Source organism: Salvelinus sp. IW2-2015, linkage group LG8 (genome assembly GCF_002910315.2).
Source record: "Salvelinus sp. IW2-2015 linkage group LG8, ASM291031v2, whole genome shotgun sequence".
Classification (NCBI taxonomy): domain Eukaryota; kingdom Metazoa; phylum Chordata; class Actinopteri; order Salmoniformes; family Salmonidae; genus Salvelinus; species Salvelinus sp. IW2-2015.
The window spans coordinates 6,933,288-6,941,958 of record NC_036848.1 but is presented as its reverse complement, the minus strand read 5'-3'; the positions used below and the strand labels follow the sequence as shown (position 1 = coordinate 6,941,958).

The following is an 8,671-nucleotide window of genomic DNA, read 5'->3' as shown; positions in this document are numbered from 1 at the left end:
CTCCCTTAGAGATACCACTCTGCTCATCCCTCAGAGACACCACTCTGCCTCCTTCCCTCAGAGACACCACTCTTGCCTCCCTCCCTTAGAGATATCACTCTGCTCCATCCCTTAGAGACACCACTTGCCTCCTTCCCTCAGGAGGACACCACTCTGCCTCCCTCCCTTAGAGGATACCCCACTCTGCCTCCCTCCCTTAAAAGACACCACGCTCCTCCCTCCCTTAGAGACACACTGGCCTCCCTCCAGAGACACCATCTGCTCCTCCCTTAGAGATACCACTTGCCTCCATCCCTTAGAGACACCACTCTGCTCCCTCCCTCAGAACACCACTTGCCACTCTCCCTTAGAGACACCACTCTGCCTCTCTCCTTAGAGACACCACTCTGCTCCCTCCCTGAGAGACACCACTCTGCCTCTCTCCCTCTCTCCCTTAGAGACACCACTCTGCTCCCTCCCTCAAGACAGCACGATTGCCTTCCTCCCTTAGAGACACCACTCTGCCTCTCTCCCTTAGAGACACCACTCTGCCTCCTTCCCTCAGAGACACCACTCTGCCTCCTTCCCTCAGAGACACCACTCTGCCTCCTTTCCTCAGAGACACCACTCTGTCTCCCTCAGAGACACCACTCTGCCTCCCTCCTTAGAGATACCACGTCGCCTCCATCCCTCAGAGACACCACTCTGCCCCTTCCCTCAGAGACACCACTCTGCCTCCCTCCCTTAGAGATGAATATCACTCTGCCTCCATCCCTTAGAGACACCACTCTGCCTCCTTCCCTCAGAGACACCACTCTGCCTCCCTCCCTTAGAGATACCACTCTGCCTCCATCCCTTAAAGACACCACTCTGCCTCCCTCCCTTAGAGGCACCACTGCCTCCCTCAGAGACACCCACTCTGCCTCCCTCCCTTAGAGACACCACTCTGCTCCCTCCTCAGAGACACCACCTCTGCCTCTCTCCTTAGAGACACCACTCTGCCTCTCTCCCTTAGAGACACCACTCTGCTCCCTCCCTGAGAGACACCACTCTGCTCTCTCCCTCTCTCCCTTAGAACACACTCTGCTCCCTCCCTCAGAGACAGCACGATGCTCCTCCCTTAGGACACCACTCGCCTCTCTCCCTTAGAGAACCAACTCTGCCTCTCTCCCTTAGAGACACCAACTCTGCCTCTCTCCCTTAGAGACACCAACTCTGTCTCTCTCCCTTAGAACACCACTTCTGGTCTCTCTCCCTTAAGACACCACTCTGTCTCTCTCCCTTAGAGACACCACTCTGCCTCTCTCCCTTAGAGACACCACTCTGCCTCTCTCCCTTAGAGACACCACTCTGTCTCTCTCCTTAGAGACACACTCTGTCTCTCTCCCTTAGAGACACCACTCTGCCTCTCTCCCTTAGAGACAACACTCTGCCTCTCTCCCTTAGAGACAAACACTCTGTCTCGCTACCACTCTGCTTCCTTAGAGACACCACGATGCCTATCTCCCTAGAAAACACCACTCTGTCTCTCTCCCTTAGCGACGCCACTTCTGCCTCCTAGCGACACCACTCTGCTCTCTCCCTCCAGAGACACCACTCTCACACCCCACAGAGCATCAACAACACAGCAGGAAATGTTTTCCCCAGTGTCCAAAACTCATCAAGCTTCCTCCGCCTTCCTTCACCTTTTACCCTTGCTTAGCTAGCTCCAATAACATTACTGCCAACAAAACTGCTGCAATACAATGTCCCTTCCTTACCCCGTATGTCACTTTTTGTTGTATACTGTAGCATTAGTTTAGGCTGAGCACATATGGTTGATTGTCACGTTCCTGTTTATAATTTAGCATCATAGTGTGAGAAGACAAACCCCTAAAGTAACAGTTTGACCGCATGCAGGAGTCTGAAATTAGGCTTTTTAGATACAATGGGAAGGGAAGTAGAGAAACTTTTGTCTTCCAGTCTCAGCAACCATTTCATAATGCATTTCATAATGCATGAAGCATTGTGTGGGTTCATGCGCTGGCAGACTTTGGTGAATACGTTGAGGCTGTCTGAAATCACACCCTATTCCCTATAGCCTATGAGGATCTGGCAACAGTAGTGCACTACATACTACAGGGTTAGGTTGCGATCTTGGACACTGCCTGAGCATGTTGTGGCCCTGTGTCCTCACAGGTCCAGAAGTTAATGACCTTGTGGAGAGCTGTCTGGTGAAGAACTACCTCCATCGTCCCGCTACAGAAACCCTCCTAAGGCACTCGTTCATCAAAGACCTGCCCAACGACGACAGGTCCGCATCATGCTCAAAAGACACCTGGACAGAAAACAGGAAGAAGAGAGATAAAGGTGAGCCATGTGTCATTACAGGATAGCAGAGATCACTAGTGTCACTCAACAGTTGCTGAGACTGGCACGCAAGCTTTAGTGCTGTATGATACTTTGCACTGCCAACAACCATGGGGTGCCTTTTTGGCCTTGTTATTCTAGTCATACTGGCAGCGACAGGTAAAGTGGCAGTAAAAAGGCATTTGATCTCTCAATCCTTTCCTAGTGTTTAATTCCTCTAAGCCTAGTGAGAGGCTACTGTATACTGTCATCAGCTTGACAGGTTCTATTATCCACTTGGTAATGTGGTGGCTATTGGGTTAGAGGCAGAAGCAGGACTGCTTCTTGTCAGCCTCTCACAGTGAGACTGCACACTCGTGTCATGTGAAGGAATGCGCCCTCAGAGGAGGCCGTGTTTAATCATCTCCCAGACTGCACCACACCATCAGCGACCTCCCTCCCTCCGTCTTCCTCCTCACGCCACAAATGACATCGTCTCCCTGAGCCACAAAACTCTAGGCTTCGACCTCGAAAGCGAAATGGCGGTTTCCTATGCCTCGTGCCGTTCGTTGGTTGGTTGGCGTTCTGCTTAACTGTTCAGACAGACAGTGAAATGACCTTTTAGAGCAGAACCAAACCTTTAGTGAGAGCGAATGAGACGCTGATAGCGGCGGCTCAAACACAGCAGAAAACACTCAGTCGTACCCTGTTTTTCATTAACCTACTAGAGTTTGACTGGGAATTAGAAACAGATGCCCATTTTCTTTGGACAGCCCTCTTTCCTCTCCTTCCTCTCTCGCTTCTCTTCTCTCTCATTCTCTATATCTCTCGCCTCCGTCTCTCCCTTCCTCTCTTTAACTCTCTCTCTCTCTCTCTCTCTCTCCCTCTCTCTCTCTCTCTCTCTCTCTCTCTTTTCTCTCTCTCTGTCATAATCTCTTCTCTTTCTTATTCTTTCTCAGTGTAATTCACAAACACTTGTGAGGTTCAGAAGAAGAATGAGCGTAATTTAACATGCTGAACCTATTTAGTCATTTTGACAAGCGTTTTTGGAATGAATCCAGCTGAAGAAAATGAAGTGAGAACTGTTCATGACTAGTTTTAGTTCCATGTGGGTAAACTGCAGGAGGACACCTGGAGAGGAGACATTGGTGGTTTTACTGTAATTGATGTTTTCCCTGCCTGTTAGATGGTGAGAGAGGAGGAACTAACTGACTGTTGGGAAAGTTACAGTATGTGTGAGCCTGTTGTACTGTACAGAATAACCACCTCGTTGTTCATTCCTAGTATATACAGTGCTTTCGGAAGGTATTCAGAGCCAAATTCTTATTTACAATGATGGCTACCCCGGCCAAACCCGGACAACGCTGGGCCAATTGTGGTGCCTCGCTATGGACTCCCAATCACTGCTGGATGTGATACAGCGTGGATTCTGTATTGACGCTCTTGCCACTGAGATGCAGTGCCTTAGACCGCTGCCGCCACTCTTCTTGGGTATGACGCTACAAGCTTGGCACACCTGTATTTAGGAGGTTCTCCCATTTTTCTCTGCAGATCCTCTCAAGCTCTGTCAGGTTGGATGGGGAGCGTTGCTGCACAGCTATTTTCAGGTGGTCTCCAGAGGTGTTCGATCCGGGTTCTGGCTGCGCCACTCAAGGACATTCAGAGACTTGTCCCGAAGCCACTGCTGTGTTGTCTTGGCTGGTGCTAGGGTCGTTGTCCTGTTGGAAGATGAACCTTCGCCCCAGTTCTGAGGTCCGGAGCGCTCTGAAGCAGGTTTCATCAAGCCTCTCTGTACTTTGCCTCGTTAATCTTTGCCTCGATCCTGACAAGTCTCCCAGTCCCTGCCGCTGAAAAACATCGCCACAGGTGATGCGTGCCACCACCATGCTTCACCGTAGGGATGGTGCCAGGTTTCCCCCAGACGTGACGCTTGGCATTCAGGCCAAAGAATTCAATCTTGGTTTCATCAGACCAGAATATTTTTTCTCATGGTCTGAGAGTCTTTAGGTGCCTTTGGCAAACTCCTAGTGGCTATCATTTGCCTTTCTGTGGAGTGGCTTCCATCTGGCCACTCTACCATAAAGCCTGATTGGTGGAGTGATGCAGAAGATGTTTTCTTTCTGGAAGGTTCTCCCATCTCCACAGAGGAACTCTAGAGCTCTGTCAGAGGGACATCAGGTTCTTGTCACCTCCCTGACCAAGCCCTTCCTCCCCCGATTGCTCAATTTGGCCAGGCGGCCTGCTCTAGGAAGAGTTTTGGTGGTTCAAAACTACTTCTATTGAAGAATGATGGAGGCTACGTGTTAGTGTGGACCTTCTATGCTGCAGACATTTTTTGGTACCTTCCAGATCTGTGCCTCAACACAATCCTGTCTTTTAGCTATACGGACAATTCCTTCGACCGCATGGCTTGGTTTTGCTCTGACATGCACGTCAACTGTGGGACCTTATAGACAGGTGTTGCTTTCAAATCATGTTCCAATCAATGAATTTACCACAGGTGGACTCCAATCAAGTTGTAGAAACATCTCAAGGATGATCAATGGAAACAGGATGCACCTGAGCTCAATTCGGAGTCTCATAGCAAAGGTCTGAATATGTTTTGAATACATTCCTACATTTCTAAAAACATGTTTCATTTGTCATTGTAGGTATTGTGTGTAGATTGCTGAGGATTTTTATTTATTTACTACATTTTAAAATAAACTGTAACGTAACAAATGTGCAAAAGTCAAAGGGTCTGAATACTTTCCGTAGGCACTGTATAGTTATGTGCTAATTACTGTATCATTGAGATTGCATGCATCCCTCATGTCTAAAAATATACTCTGGTCACATGTTGTCCACAGAAGAGCCCAGAGTATGAATACAGCGGCAGTGAGGATGGGAGGGAGGAGATTAACGAAGAGAAGGTGAACCCAGGTATGATGACACAGCGTTAACACTGTAAAGAAGGTCAACACTAGCTCTGCGTCACGCCTGGGTCCATCGAACAGCAGCTGATCCCCTCTGTGAAGCTAGTCCATGCTCTACTGGGTACATTGAACAGCCAGCTGACTCCATCTGTGAAGGCTAAGAGTCCAAGCTCTACTGCTCCATCGAACAGCCAGCTGACCCATCTGTGAAGCTAGAGTCCAAGCTCTACTGGGTCCATCGAACAGCCAGCTGACCCCCTCTGTGAAGCTAGAGTTCAAGCTCTACTGGTCCATCGAACAGCCAGCTGACCCCCTCTGTGAAGCTAGAGTCCGAGCTCTACTGGGTCCATCGAACAGCCAGCTGATCCCTCTGTGAAGCTAGAGTCCAAGCTCTACTGGGTCCATCAAACAGCCAGCTGACCCCCTCTGTAGCTAGGTCCATGCTCTACTGGTCCATCAAACAGCCAGCTGACCCCCTCTGTGAAGCTAGAGTCCAAGCTCTACTGGTCCATCGAACAGCCAGCTGACCCCCTCTGTAAGCTAGAGTCCAAGCTCTACTGGGTCCATCGAACAGCCAGCTGATCTCCTCTATGAAGTTCAAGCTCTACTGTTTATGTAATGCAGGCCTGAGAACTGTCATAGAGGATATTCGTCTGAGAGTGCAACAAATGTGTAACGCATGGGCTTGTCAATGAAGACACCAGATGCTCTTGCTTCTTTTCGCTTAGCTGGACAGGGCGCCATATGGCAGAGACTATAAAAATATATTTTCTCTGTGTGGACAGTACAGTATGTGTCCCTGTGTATCCCAGTCCGTATATACCCCCAAGTGTGTGTGTGTGTGTGGTGTGTGTGTGTGTGTGTGTGTGTGTGTGGTGTGTGTGTGTGTGTGGTGTGTGTGTGGTGTGTGTGTTGTGTGTTGTGTGTGGTTGTGTGTGTGTGTGTGTGTGTGTGTGTGTGTGTGTGTGTGTGTTTTGCCGTGCGTGCGTCGTGTGTGTGTTGTACTCCTAGCAATAAATCCATGTGGCCGCTCCCACTCCTCCTGCCCATCACATGACCTGTGGCCACTGCTCTTTCGGCTACCCTCTCTGTCCTACTCCACTCTAGCTCCATAGTGAAAACCTGCCGGGGAGTCCACTCTGAGAAGAGAGTTCTGCGTTTTTGCAGCCAGGAGAACAAGATAAACAAAATGGTCAGAAGCCCAGCGACAGCAGCAGGTCCTGCAGCAGCAGCTCCGGACCAGGAGAGGTACAAACAGCAGCTGCTGGCGAGAGGCGACACGAGGATCCACCAAGCAGAAGGACAGCGCAGGAGGCTGGAGGACGTGAGAGACACTCTTTAAGTTGAAAACACTCCCTCTCAGCAGCCGTTCTCCAACAGAGCAGCAGGAGCCAAATGCCTGCTGACCCGCCAGCAAATGAGCTTGGCTGGCTGAGTTTGGCGGGCCTTTCTCTCCTATTTCTCTTTTTCTTCTCGCCTGTTGTTTGTTTGGCTCAAATGAGAAGGACTGTTTAGTGTTGAACAAACCAAATAATTGTCTTATAGAAAATATAGAGTATTTTGTTGTTTTTCGAAATACGGAGGATTGCGTTCAGGAGTGATGCTCCTGTGTGGTTTGCTTTGCACAAAAGACAAATAACCGTATGTCTATTAGGTCTGAAAATGCACCAGAAATGGTATTTCTGTAAGTGTTGTGGTTGATGTATAGTGCCGTACAATGGCGCTAGAAAGTGATGTCAATGTGCCGTGTTGGACTGTTGATGTTCCTCACTGACTATTTTGCAGAGAAAACATTCTGTTCGGTTGAATGACCGTTGAGGTAAAACCATGTTCAGTTGGCGTTGTGGTGTTGTTGTTGTGTTACAGCAACAGAGGAAGCAGCTGCAGGATCTGGGTTCCAATGGCCACGCTTACAGGAGATGCTATGGAGGGAGGAGACTGAAGCTAATGACGAGGTCTGATTGGATGAGAGGAACAAGAAAGTGACCAAGAGAGCAGGTATCGGCTGGTCAATTTTACCCCCGTCAAAAGCAATGCCTCTAAGTAGTAGACCCTCTACCTGCTTATTCGTTATTTGCCCACATTGCTCACGTGATAGGCAGAAAGGCCCAAAAAGTATTGTACTGATTAGATGGTCTTTTTGTACCCAATACCTGAGGAGGGATTGCTGATATTTTGTTCCTGTGTAATAACACTGTTATTAGTTGTTTCCCGTGTAAGTAGTCCTGCTACAAGCTGTTAGGTCCTGGGAATTCAGACGGCATCGTCAATGGGCAATAATGATCTAGATTCTACAGTCTCGTTAGACATTTTAGGTCCACTAACATAATCTTGTGGCTGAGGTCTGAACATGTTTACATGGTTTGTGTCTCTAAACACAGTTACATAACACTGTTCATGGGACAGGACCCCACTTGGTTTAGTCAGTTAACTGCTCTGAAAGATTCCTTGTGCAAGGTCAATGCATTTTTAATCCAAAGGTGCAGTTAACATTTTATACATGGTTCCCAGAGTGGTGTCTCTGAGGGAAGGAGGCAGAGTGGTGTCTCTGAGGGAAGGAGGCAGAGTGGTGTCTCTGAGGGAAGGAGGCAGAGTGGTGTCGCTAAGAGAGAGAGCTGTCTTTCTTACCATTTCTTTGATTTGAGCTTGGGGGGCAGGTTGCGAGGAATGAGGAACAGGGCTCTCATGGGATGCATGTCACACAAGGCTGGGGACAGAGACAGACAGAGAAACTATGGATGCGTCCCAAATGGCACCATATTCCCTTTTTTTGCACTACTTTTAACCAGGGCCTCTTGTCAAAAGTAGTGCACTATGTAGGGAATAGTGTGCTGTTTAGAATGCACAGGACAGAAAGTGGACCGAGGTTATGAGAGGCCCCATTGTGCCACAATCACATGGCAGGGGATGGAAGAAGTGTTCCGCAGTGTTGTCAATGTTAGGCTACAGTCCTGTCCTGTTACACTCAGCCTGAAAAATGTATACAGTACCAGTCAAAAGTTTGGACACATCTACAGATTCCAGGGGTTTTCTTTATTTTTACTATTTACTATGTGCCTGTTAAAAGTTAATTTGTGGAATTTCTTTCCTTCTTAATGCGTTTGAGCCAACCAGTTGTGTTGTGACAAGGTAGGGGTGGTATACAGAAGATAGCCTTATTTGGTAAAAGACCAAGTCCATATTATGGCAATAAAAGCTCAAATAAGCAAAGAAAAACGACAGTCCATCATTACTTTAAGACATGAAGCTCAGTCAAAGTTGCTTCAAGTGCAGTCACAAAAACCATGAAGCGCTATGATGAAACTGGCTCTCATGAGGACGGCCACAGGTAAGGAAGACCCAGAATTACCTCTGCTGCAGAGGATAAGTTCATTAGAGTTAACTGCCTCAGATATCGGCAATAAACTGCACCTCAGATTGCACCTCACAGAGTTCAAGTAAAAGACACA

At 48.4% G+C, this 8,671-nt stretch overlaps 1 pseudogene; it reads right to left on the bottom strand.

Annotated features, from left to right (window-relative positions):
• LOC111967334 (mitogen-activated protein kinase kinase kinase kinase 4-like) overlaps positions 1 to 8,671 on the bottom strand; it is a 107,481-nt pseudogene that overhangs the window by 64,822 nt on the left and 33,988 nt on the right.